We start from the raw sequence: 13,322 nt of genomic DNA, 5'->3' as shown, positions 1-13,322 counted from the left end.
CTCTCAAAAGTCTCAATTGCCTTTCTATACAAGGAAGACGCATCTTCAAAACAGCATGCATTACCCACAAAGTCCTCCACACAAGTATCTGGAAAACAAACTATCTGGAGCAGAAGAAGTCAGGTCCTGGGAAGCTCCGACTCACTTCTTATCCTTCCCAAACCGGAAAAAGGCATACTAGGCGCGCTCTTTTTCAGGAAACGCTCCAAGGATTTGGAAATCACTTCCTAAGGATCTTCATGGTAACCCCTCCTATATTTGTATCAAACGGAACCTTCTACCCAGGATTTCACCACACTGACAGGATCATTCAATGCGGTCACTTGACCCACTTAGCATTGCAAACTGTCGCTAACGCCACTGATCTATATTGTTATATTATTCTATACCCTCTGAATATACTTATATTCGTTGTATTGTTTTTATTCCCTCTGTATATACTATGGTAACTCTCACGAAGCCTCGTATTAGTTCTACTGAATCTGTTCACATGAACTGAAACCACTCCGATACCTTCAGGTCTAGCTAACGCTCCATAAAACTCATAAATAAATAGTCACACAGGCTCCCTAAGACCACTGTATCTCGGACCTGTGATGGTGCCTACTATAGGAGAAGGGGGCAGAACTTACCCTGCGACATTGGATTTGCTGCTAGTCCATGGCACTGCTTCCCACTGAATACACAGCAAACAGATATTGGCAGGCTGACCTCAGCAAGGGGTGAGCAGCAACTCCTCTCCGCTCTAACCAGTGAACCTCAACCAGCCTCTGCCTACTGGTGGTGTACGATGTACCCGCTCTTACTATATGTAGTACAAGCAAAAAGCAGTCAGAACTCCCCTTTGTGTCACTACCTCCCAGTGCCATAAAACCTGGCCAAGGGAATTGGTAATCTGTGGTGTGATGCCAAACTGATCTGAGGTGGTATGCAGGAGTCCACCAACAGTAATTAATACCTTTAATTTGAATACAGCAACTGGAGCCCTGGGGGTCTGAGAGCTCCTACCTATCGTCCATTCTGGCCTGCAGCAACTACAGGAGCTGTTGGTTGTTAACTCCAACATTGACTTGTTTAAGTGGATTTTTGGAAGACAGTATGTCTGGGGTAACTGAATATCAGCATTAGATCTATAACTAGAGTGCTCTGCTTCAAAGTGACTGACCATGTGCCAGTGCCTAATTTGTAAAAGAATGAGCGGCAATACTCAAAGCTCTCATAAGCCCGCAGCTGGTGAAATTAATGTTGGTGCGCCGAATACCAAAGCTGTGTAGTCTTAAATCCACCTCATGCCTCTTTAATCCACTCAGGTAATCCCAGCCCCTTTATCCTACTCTTGCTTTCTCCCATTGTAACTGTTTTACCGTCTTTCTCTTCCTTTGTCTTTCTGCTGTATGCGTTTTCTCTCTGTTGTTTTTGGTAAATGTCTGATGTAGAAAAATAAGTGCCGGTCCTCATAAATGCGTACCGGTGGCCCTCACTGGCTCAAATTAAACACTGCCATGCACTATGAAAAAGACGATGGAGTGTTCTTTAAAAAGATGAGTCTTTCGGTAATTGAAGAAGGATTAGGGTGATCCTGATGGATATTGGGATGCTAGTCCAAATCCAAGGAGCAAAGATGAAAAAGTCTGGCTGCTTTGTTCTTTCTTATTTACATTAATCGTCCCCCATCCAGAAGGAGCCCTGGCTGCAGCCGTGCCGAGAGCCACCAGAGGTGGTGAGCTTGTCAGCCAGATAAGCGGGAATGCAGGTTGTGACAGCTTTCTAAATGATGAAGCTACTTCTGAAGATGATGTGCACCGGTAAGTGGAACCAGAAGATTCCATCAGGATGGTGGTGATCTGATCATATTTCTTCAGGCCCTGGATGAGACCTGCTGCAACATAAAGGATGCCGTCTTGAAGGAACAGGTTCAGAGCTGGTACCAGGCAACTTTGTTTTCTTCGCAGTGTGTTCCTTAAGGGTGTGAGGTTAGTGCTTAGCGTGAATCCAAGTGACTTTGCATGGGGTAAAAGTTAGGGTTCAAGGCTGTCATGGTTCATGTCACTGAGCTAGATTTATAATTTTATTTGGCTTATTTCTCTTGATAAATGACAGGAATACTGTCAGGCCTTCATATTTATGTGTAGTTGGTGCAAGTGGGGATCTTTGTTTTCTTTTCCGTACTCCAATATTGAACAATCTTTTTAAACAGGTGGTGCAGTTCTCCGTAGCCCTCTGAACATTGGTGAAATTCTCCGCTATGTTTCTTCCATCTTTATTTGCCTTCTTCCTCTGAAATGAAAACACAGCTCATGTTAGAATAAAACAATAATTAATGATACATTTGTGACAGAATGGGAATCCTTTAATGGGCATGCTGCATTGTGATTGGTCTGCCGGTTTGATAGTGCAGATGTTGGAAGGATGAAGAGATGGCTTCCCAGCCATGCATCCCCAAACAAAGCGATTGGTCATAGGATGAGGGCTCAGGTATAACATTTGAGTGAAAGAGAGGTAAATGTATGGTCCTAACTCTTCCAGAAGCAGCTGGGGGAGCAACATAAGTAACCAGGTTCAATGAGACCCGGAAGTGATGCATGGAAGGAACAATATGAGAGACACGGACTGCAAAGGGCAAGGGAGACTCTAAAAAAGAATCCTATGATCCTATGTCCTCGTCCTGAGGTTTCCCTTCTGTTACAGGACACGACTAGAAACGTTGTTTACTATAAACTGTTTCTTGAAATTGACTGTGCAGTCCGTCAACCCCCAGTGGCAGTCTGGGTGCACCATCCCCTCACTTACAGTTGACAAGGAGCACTGAGCTCACTGGGCGCCACTACTAGGCCAGGCCCTCAATGTCTGCGCACTCCCGGCCTCGCACGCCTGCTGGCGGCCCGTTCACTGGTGGAACAGGGTCCTGGCTCAAGGACATTGCACACATGAGCATGGACGCCCCCTTTACTTGATGTGCTGATGGTCCTCGCGTCGAGCAGCTGCGGGGGGGGGGGGGTTAGGGAGGATGGGTCTGACTTGGCATTCAGGAAGACAGCAGAAGGGAGGGATTGTGTCTGTCTCTTTTAGTGAGTACCATTCAAGGTCCGACTGCCATTGATACTTAACACCCCATCTCCTTCCACTCCTCATCCCTGGACTTTTTGAGGCGGTCAGGGGGGCGGGGGGGTGGGGGGAGGAGTTTGGGGTGGAGGATGGGAGGGTTTTGGGGTGGAGGGGGGTTGGGGTGTGGGTGGCTGAGGGGTCTTAGAGCATACCAGTCTCAACCTAAGCCATCTAGACAAGCAGAAATGAGAACGGCTGTGGCTCTGCAACGTAAGTGATGCGGTTACTGTGGGGTGACAGTAGGGTTCGAGGGGAAGGCTTCCTCTTTCTGCTGTTCTCTGCTCAAGTGGTGACTGTGTTTTCAGAGTAATAGCCGGGGTAGAGGTGGGTAGGCCTTCAGGCTTATCTCTCCAGTCAGCTCAGCAGTCGAGGGAAGATTTCAGAAGTATTTTACAACACTTTCAGATCATGTTATATTGGGGTCTGTCAAAATGTCCACTAAGGTTCATCAGGCCCTTCCGGTTCTCCATGAGGCGGTCGCACTGATCTGACACCTGTGGATGACTGCGGTGCTGGTTGGGTGATGGGGCCCTGGGATCAGCGGAGTAGTAATTTAAGTGCTGCTTTCCTCCTAGCCACCTCGCCCAGTGTCGCAAGCGTTATGGGAGCACCAGCAGAGAGGGGGAAGGTTGACCAGAACGAGGTAGTCTGAGCTAGTGGGAAGCAGGAGACCATGATGCCCACTCTGCAGGTATTTGTGATGTTCAGGCGCTAGCCACATACGACAGCAATGCGTCTTGGTCTCAAAGGGGTGAGGCCTATGAGAGCAGATGGATGATGGAGACAAGTCGGTAGATGATCGGTAGATGGAGACAAGTCGGTAGCACCAACCTATTCCAGCGGGGTTGGGTGCTGAGCGCCAAGATGCTCCTTGGAGCGATAGTAGCGCTATATAAATGTGTGCTTACATTACATTACATTACATTACATGATAACTGTAGTGTAGCAGAAGTGGGCAGCAAGAAGGCAGGGGAAGACATTTTAGGTGCAACGAAGAGGATGCAGCATTCAGATACTGGGGCAAACCTTACACATGGAGGCAGATACTTGAGGCATGGAGTCAAATGTCCTCTGATCCTGCATTGGTGGTGGAGTTTGGTGTGCTTCGGCAAAGCAAGTGGTGTGCAGAGAATGTGTTTTGGAACTGGTTACCCTCTCTTCCAAACCGTGGTTAAAGAATATCTGTACTGTCGGAATCCTTGTTAGGGCCTCCTAAGGCATGTAGTGTTCTGCTTTGCTAACTGTCAGTTTATACCATGTAATTCTATGACCGCGTGACTGATGGTTGTTTTGTGAGAAAGCTTACACCAAGTACAGGGAGCCTCAGTTGGTTATGGTTATAAACCATTGGTAACGGCTACATGCCTGATTGGCTCACTAGGAAATAAAATCTTTTGCCATAGGTCTGATATGTTTACTACGAAAACTTTTGAAAATTCATTAAACCTGATAAACTGATTGTGAAAAGCATATGTTAAAACCAAAAGGCATGTGAGGGTGGATTATTATTCCTTTGAGTTAAAGTCTACAGAGAAGTATTTTGTTACATGAAATGTCACAGATTACATTTGTAAGGAATGATTTTGTTGTTGGTTACAGCCTCTGACAAACCCTAAGGGGAGAAGACTTGCAATGTAATAACTCTTGCTAGAATCTCGTCTTAGCTGTCTGCCAAGATCTTGTAATAAAAAAACATTAACTAATACATACATCCACAGATACAAATCTATATCAATATAGACACGTAGAGGGTCTTTGGGCTTGCTGTGCTGTGCTACCGGTCTGTATGAGTGGAATTTTCACTATGCATCTATGACCGCAAACTGCATGGGATAATGGTTCAGTCATTGGCTCTTTTGCCCTATGAATGATTGCATTTTCTGATACAGCCACCTGAATATGAGTGTACTACAGTTTGAGGGCTGGTTGGTCAGTCCTTTGGTTTTGAATGATCTCCTTTTTAGTTACCCTTTCATTTCTGTTCTTTTTAGTTTATTGTTTCTTAAGCAGATACTACAGCTCTCCAAGCCGTGCTAACAGGTTGCTTACTTGCTGCTCATTTTATCTGCAATGTGCTGCATCCCACATGGCCACTACTTCTAAACCAGGAGACCATTATGGATTACATTGTCCATAGGGTAGCATTGTTTTAACATTCTAAAATGGTCAACACGTTGGTTCTAAATGTGGCAGCCATGCTTAAACTTTAAAACAACAGTAGGATATTTGAATACCTTTGCAAGACGAACACCTGCGGCTACCATTAGTTTTGTTTTTGCAAGCATATACCCACAGTTAGACGGTAGCATGTGTTCTTATATCTACTTGTATTCTTTTAATTTATCTTGCATGTATTGTTGAGTCATTGTGTGTTTTATTGCGGTTGTGTCAGAGGGTAAATGCAAGAATGAGTCAGTGGATTGATGAATGGATGCATGAGTGCAAATATGAGTGGCATAGTGCATCTATGATGACATATTGAGAGCTTTTTTTTGCATTGTATTATTTGTGTAAAATGGTTTGTATATTCTAATTTATATGCACTAAATATGAGGACTGAGGTTTATAGACAGTAGCAAAGGATACAACTGTTTTGCAGTTACTTAATGGCATTCGTGTTGTGGTACCTGATGCACATCATTTTCAGAATCATTACCAGAGTGAATAATTAAATTGTGAATGCTTTGCCTCATTCAGAGAAACAGGGGTTCCATGGGCTGGTGAAACTGACAGGTTACAGTATCAGGAGGAAACAGTAGCTTTGGGAGCAGGTACCTGAGTACACTCTGGCATTTTAAAGGTTCACCAGCACAGTGAATTGAGATATTCTATGGATAGGAGTTTCCTAGTAGTGGGTAGTCTGGAGGCATGGAGAATGGATAGGATAGGGCAAAGTTTACAATGTATTGCATTCACAAAAGTTTATTTTCCATAAAGACTGTGGTAAGTTTGCAGACTTTGGGCCGGATTTAGATCGTGGCAGATGGGCATCTCCATCACAACGGCGATGGATATCCCATCGGCCGAAATCCGTATGGAATTTTGGCGGGTGCTATACCCGACACCATTGTGAACTCACACCCGCAAAGATCTAAATCAGGCCCTTTGCTTTATTTTGACAATGGGGTAAGGGACTTTTTTTTTACTTTGAGGTGAGAGCCTGAGGTCTGGAAGAAATTTTTGCATTGACATTTTGAGAAACTTTCTACTACATACGAGATCCCAAACATCTTGCAAGGCTTGTTAATCACTCCAATTTCAAAGAAGGGTAGTGATTCCAGTAGACACAGTGTTCTTTAAAGCTTAGCTCTCTTTTATACGTGGCTCAAAAATGTTTTCACAAATTTTACTGCAAGCAGTTGAGGACAGGGCAACAGCCTTACAAATGATTTCAAGAGAACAGGCAAGTTATAGACCATTGCACACAACTTTACATCGCATGTGTTCTTTAAACTACCTCATGTGTAAAATTTCAGAAGTATATTCTCTGTGTATTTGTTTTACTGATTTTAAACCAGACTTTTGACAGGTTAACCTGAATTTTCTTGTGGTCTAAATAAGCCACTGTAGGGATCCCTAACACACTTTTACCATTATTAATCTCATTTCGCGTAAAGACTAGGGCGCACGTGAACGCAGCGCATCATAGGAAGGGAACAGCTAAAGTTCCAGTGTATAAAGTGTTGTGCCGAGGAAATGGCACTAGGACCCTGGGGCACAGGGTGGGGACAAGAGATACCGGACACCACATCCGGTCAGGGGTGGGGACCAAGAGGTCACTAAGGAGCAGGACCTTGGGGCGAGAGGTCGAGGGCACGACGAGCTACAGAAATGTAAGAGCGAAGCGAATAAAGATAATACTGAAAGCCCTACCGTTTCCTGTGTGTTCCTGGGCCACATGAACACGACATCTGGCGACGAAGCGACGCATCCCCCTGCGTGCTCATCGAAGGAAAAAGCGATTTTACACCAGGAGCCCACCCTGGATCGCATCGTGCCCAGAAGTGAAGAATAAAGGAAGCGCCAACAAAGAAGCGCAGCGACGCGGGAGCCCACCCCGACCGCTGCGAAAGAAGACTGATTGTGCCGGTAAGCGCCGTACAGCACAGCGCGAAGTTTAAAGATTTGGCCTGAACTCTCGCGGGAGTCTCGGCGGCTATTTTGGGGCCAGGCGCGAGGGCCAATCAGCGAGCAACAACACACGGGCGGCCATTTTAAGGTCAGGATGGATCGAAAATAGTGAAAAAACGCCGATTTTGAAGAAAAAACCAAAATAAAGCACAGGCAAAGCCAAGGGGAGGAAAAGCAAAGAAGAAATAAAGCAAAATAGAAAACAATAAAGGAATATAAAAGAATTTACTGGCAAACTAAAGAAAGAAAAAAAAAAAAAAACAAGACATAAAGGAAGAAAGAAAGAAGAAATGGCAGACCCGAAACCGAGTGTGCAATACAGAAGGCCACTACCATTTAGCCTTTCTGAACCACAAACAGGAATTAGATGGGAAAAGTGGGTCAGACGATTTGAAAACTATGTGGAAGCTACTGATGTAACAGCAGCAAAGATGAGAGGCCTATTTGTGAACCTAGTAGGAGATGAAGTGGAGGACCTAATGGTGACCCTGCCAAAAGAAGAGATTGCCACCTATGACCAACTAAAGAAGTGTTTAACGAATACATTTGATCCCCAGAGAAATGTTGATTTCGAACGCTACACCTTCATGATCGCATTCCAACAAGGAGAAGAATCTCTGGATGATTTTGCAACAAGGTTACGGAAACTGGTGACTCATTGTGAATTTGACAAATTCGACAATGAACAGGCAATAAGATTACGCATCATCGAAGGCTGTCGTGACATCGAATTTCGCACAAGGATCCTAAAAGAACCGATCTCATTAGAAAACATTCTGGCACTGGGAAGGGCTGAAGCCAGGGCGACAGCACACACAAAGGAAATGGAACGAGGCAAAGGACGAGGCACAGAACAAATTCAGTGAATGACGAACAACAACCGCTCAGGAGGCTGGAGAAAAGAAAAGAATGAACAGACGGCGAAAAAACAGATGGAAGGAACTTGCTACAGGTGCGGACTAGAGTTCCCACACAGAGGCCCGTGCCCGGCTTTTGGCCAGACCTGCAGAAAGTGTAATGGAAGAGATCACTATGTCAGTGTGTGCCAAGGGAGGCAATTCAGAAACGACCGAGGAAGGCCAGGAAGAACACGAATACCAACAAACAGACACATCAGACATGTCGAGACAGGGGCGAGAAGCTCATCAGTAGAATCGGAAGAAGAGGAAGCAGAAGAAAAAACGGAACGATTGTATCTCATGACCGCAGAGTCAGAAACAGACGAGGAAGATGAAGAAAGGATATGCCTGATAGACAAAAAGAAAATAAAGAAAACAGTCGGTGAACATAAAGGTCGGGCCACATGAAGCAGAATTTGTCCTGGACAGCGGTGCAACATGCAACATTATGTGTGTCTCTGAATATGACAAGATGGAAATAAAGCCAATTCTAAAACCATCTCGAGTCAGAGTATTCACGTGGGGAACCAAAAGACCAGTGACAAACATGGGAAAATTCAAAGAAGAGCTGACATACAAAGATCAAAGGACAACTGAAGAGATACACGTACTGAAGGGAGACATCCCGGCACCGTGCCTACTGAGCAACGTCACGGCTCAAGTAATGGGTCTCATGGCAATGACATACAACATGTCAGAAAAGAAAAATATTCTGAGAGAATACCCCAAGTTACTGAGTGGACTAGGAAAGCTGAAGGGCCGACAAATCACGTTGCACATTGACGAGACAGTAAGGCCAGTCGCACAGCACCACAGAAGAGTGCCAATACACCTGCAGCCACAGGTAGAAGAAGAGCTGGAAGCATTACTAAAACAAGACATAATAGAACCAGCGGAAGGACCTACGCCTTGGGTATCGCCCATGGTAGCTGTCCCAAAAGAAGACACATCGAAGATAAGAATATGTGTAGACATGAGGATACCGAACAAGGCCTTTGAACATGAACGACATCCTGGACCACACTTGGACGACATGATCAGCTGTCTCACAGGCACAAGGCGTTTTTTCAAACTGGACCTATGTAAAGGATACCACCAACTAGAACTGGATCCTCAGTCTCGATATATCACAACATTCTCTACCCACCTAGGTCTGTTTCGATACAAACGTCTGAGCTTTGGAATCTCATTGGCGGCAGAGATATTTCAAGAAACAATAAGACAGATAATAAGGCCAATAAAGAACAGCTTAAATTAAAGCGATGACATTTTAGTGTTTGGCAAGTCAGACGAAGATCATGACAAAGCTCTAAGAGAAGTGTGCTCACACCTGGAGCAATCTGGTTTGACACTGAATGAAGATAAGTGCGAACTAGGGCGCAATGAACTGGTTTTCTTCGGCCACATCTTCTCCAGGAAAGGGATGCGGCCGGATCACAGCAAGGTGGAAACATTGGAAAAAGCAAAAAAAACAACGGATGTAGCGGAAGTAAGGTCATTTCTTGGCTTAGCAAGCTACTGCGCAAGGTACATCAAAGACGTTGCCACCGTAAGTGCGCCACTAAGAGAGCTGACAAAACAAGGACAAAGTTTCCTGTGGACCGACGAATGCAGCATTCGAAGAAATAAGACAGGCCGTCACAGCAGTGGATCATCTGGCCTATTTTGACCCGAGACTATGCACCGAGTTAACAGTAGACGCCAGCCCAGTGGGACTAGGAGCAATACTGGCGCAACATCAACAAGGGAGGGACTCCCCAAGGCAAATAGTGGCATACGGAAGCAAGAGCTTGTCAGAAGTTGAAAAAGGATACTTGCAACCAGAAAAAGAGAGCTTGGCAGTGGTGTGGGCCTGCGAACACTACCATATGTTTAACTACGGGAAGCCATTTACAATCATAACAGACCACCAGGCACTCACAACAATTTATGGAAACCCAAATTCAAAAATACCGCCCAGGATAGAGAGGTGGCAAATCAGGCTCATGGACTACAACTTCAAGATTATTCACAAGCCAGGAAAAGAGCACAACCCGGCTGACTATGTATCGCGGCACCCTCTGCCACGAGCATCACAAGTAACAACGATGGCAGAAGAATACCTCAACTTTGCACTGAAACTCAGTACACCAACGACAATCACATTGGAAGAACTGCAGGATGAGACAAAAAGAGATCGCACCATGCAGGAATCAATGAAGATCACCAAACAGCAAAGATGGAGACACGTCAACAGCCATGTGGAAAAAGGGGTCGAAAAAGAAGAACTGTTAGCTTTCAAAAGGATAAGTGAAGAACTGTCGGAATGTGAGAATGGAATAATAATGAGAGGCACACGGATAGTGAGGCCCAGTACACTGAGGAAAAGGACCGTGGAGCTGGCACATGAATCACACAGAGGAAGTGTAGCAACAAAGAAAATGTTGCGGGAAAAAGTGTGGTTTCCGGGACTAGACAATATGGTGGAAGAAATGGTGACGCGCTGCTACATTTGTCAAATAACAGGGCCGTCATCAAAGCCAGAACCACTGCAAATGTCCCCACTTCCGAAAGCGGTGTGGACAGAGCTGGCAGCAGACTTCTATGGGCCCCTAGAAACAGGAAGTTACCTGTTGGTGATCATAGATGAATACTCAAGATTCCCAATAGTGAGACCAGTAGCATCAACGTCAGCAAATGCGACACTGCCTGTGCTAGATGATGTATTCGCAGCGTGGGGCTCACCCCAGACACTAAAAACAGACAATGGCCCGCCATTTTATGGCGAGGAATTCAAAAAGGTAATGGCGTACCTAGGAATAAATCACAGAAGAATAATGCCGCTGAGGCAAACGGCATGGCAGAACGGTTCATGGGAACCATCAAAAAGGCGATACAGAGAGCAAAGCTGACACAAATATCAAATGGGCAGGCCCTATGTCAGGTGCTAAGAGACTATCGCAACACCCCCCACAGATCCACGGGGAAATTCCCTGCAGAACTGGTATTAGGGCGTTCAAGCAGAACAAGACTGCCACAAATAAAGGAGGTGGAGCAAACAGAACAAAAGGACATCGCGACAAGAGACAAGGAACAAAAAGCGAAAATGAAGGCGTATGCTGACCAGAGAAGACACGCGACAGGCACAACAATTAAAGAAGGAAACACTGTGCTAGTGATACAGAGACAAGTAAAAAAATCGGACAGCGCTTTCGCAAAAGAACCTTTGAAAGTGACTGGAGTCAAGGGGCCTATGATCACGGCATCAGCCGGCAGATATCACATCACGCAGAACAGCTCCCACTTCAGAGAACTAAAAACAAAGGAAGAAGAGACACCAAAGAAAGAACAGAATGAAGACACAGCACAAACAGAATCACCAACTGACGTCAGAGAACAGCGACCAAAAAGAGAGTGCAAGAAGACAAAGCGACTGATAGAGGCGATGTAAAGAGACACAAGAGGTGGACAAGCACACGTCTGAGAAATAGAGCCTTTTCACGTGTATCCATCTCTCTCTCTCTCTCTCTCTCTCTCTCTCTGTTTTGTTCACAACAAAGGGGGAGATGTTGTGCCGTGGAAATGTCACTAGGACCCTGGGGCACAGGGTAGGGACAAGAGATACCGGACACCACATCCGGTCAGGGGTGGGGACCAAGAGGTCACTAAGGAGCAGGACCTTGGGGCGAGAGGTCGAGGGCACGACGAGCTACAGAAATGTAAGAGCGAAGCGAATAAAGATAATACTGAAAGCCCTACCGTTTCCTGTGTGTTCCTGGGCCACATGAACACGACAAAGTACTGAAACAGGAGTGTGAGCTATCCCCATTACTGTTATTGCTTTCAATTCCCAATCTTCTGACTTTGCTTATTTCAACCAGAGCCAGTCACCGACAATTACCTGGGTTCCCTTTAAATACCTTAAGGTACTCTGATGCTTAGGTTATTTTAGATGACACACCCCCTGGATACTAACATCAATTGTATGCTTTGGAAACTTATTGGACAATAAACAAATTAGAAATCAACATAACGAAGGACCAGGTGATGAAAGTGTCGGGCAGAAAACCTTTGTTTTGTTAATATGTACCTTTATTTAGTAGGTCTATAAAGATCTCAAGACTTGATGCTGTGAACGGTTATAGCTTGGCATTGTTTTTAACAACCAATTCTCTTTTGATTAATATTATGAGCATGTATTTTTTAGAGGAAAGGGAACCGTGATAGGCTAAATATGTTTTAATCTTCAGAACTGTGGTCTAACATTAACGTCATTGTTAAAGTATATTTAACCAATATCGTCCTAATTCTTGTTTATGGAAAGCTGGGGTCGGAGTTAATGGTTTTAAGGAATTTGAGGCATGGGCCTGACGTCAAGCACTAGGGTTGTCGCCTAGTGTGGGAATAGAAGTAATTCGTTCAGAACTAGGGCTGTGCTCATTCCTATATAAGACTCGGGATGCAGGACTAAAGTTCTTAGCATCTTTAATAAGTGCTGATAAAAGCAGTCTGGAAGCATACTGCTTGAAAGATCTGTTGCACAGTCATACCATTTATTTATAAAACATGATCAAAACTTGATCTTTTAATTATGATGTGAATTTTCATTATAAAGAAATACTGCAAGGCATTCAAGTGCATGTAAATAAGCACAAATTGGGACAAGTGGCCAATCTGAAAATGGTTAGAACAGACAATCATTTCATAACCACCAAAAAGGCATTGGCCTTTTATAATGTGTTAAAAGTTTTACCTGGATTCGTTTAGCATTTTACATGTAACTTAATCCTAGGTGACTGCGACAACTGATGCTCTTTCAACTTGATTCATAGGTGAATAATTATAATTTAACCCTTTGCATGCTGATGACGGAACCGCTCCGTCATCAGCTGCGGTTGCGCTGTGCTGATGACGGAGCGGTTCCGTCATGGTCCGCTCGGCGCTCATGCACGGCGCGAATTCCGCGCCTGCGCTGAGCGTTCTATTGAGCGGGGCGGGCCATGACGGAAGCGCTCCGTCACAAGCACAGCGCAACCGACGCTGGTGACGGAGCGGTTCCGTCACCAGCATGCGCCCGCCGCATTTCCGCCCCGCCCCCTTAGCACTGCGGCGGAATAGCCGCCGCAGTGAAGGGGTTAAATACTTGCATAAACCATCCCTACTGCCAGGGAGAACAACTCCTCCTGCACAATTTAGCTTATTTATTTC

This window comes from Lissotriton helveticus, chromosome 5_1 (genome assembly GCF_964261635.1).
Source record: "Lissotriton helveticus chromosome 5_1, aLisHel1.1, whole genome shotgun sequence".
NCBI lineage: Eukaryota > Metazoa > Chordata > Amphibia > Caudata > Salamandridae > Lissotriton > Lissotriton helveticus.
This window is presented reverse-complemented; position numbering follows the sequence as displayed.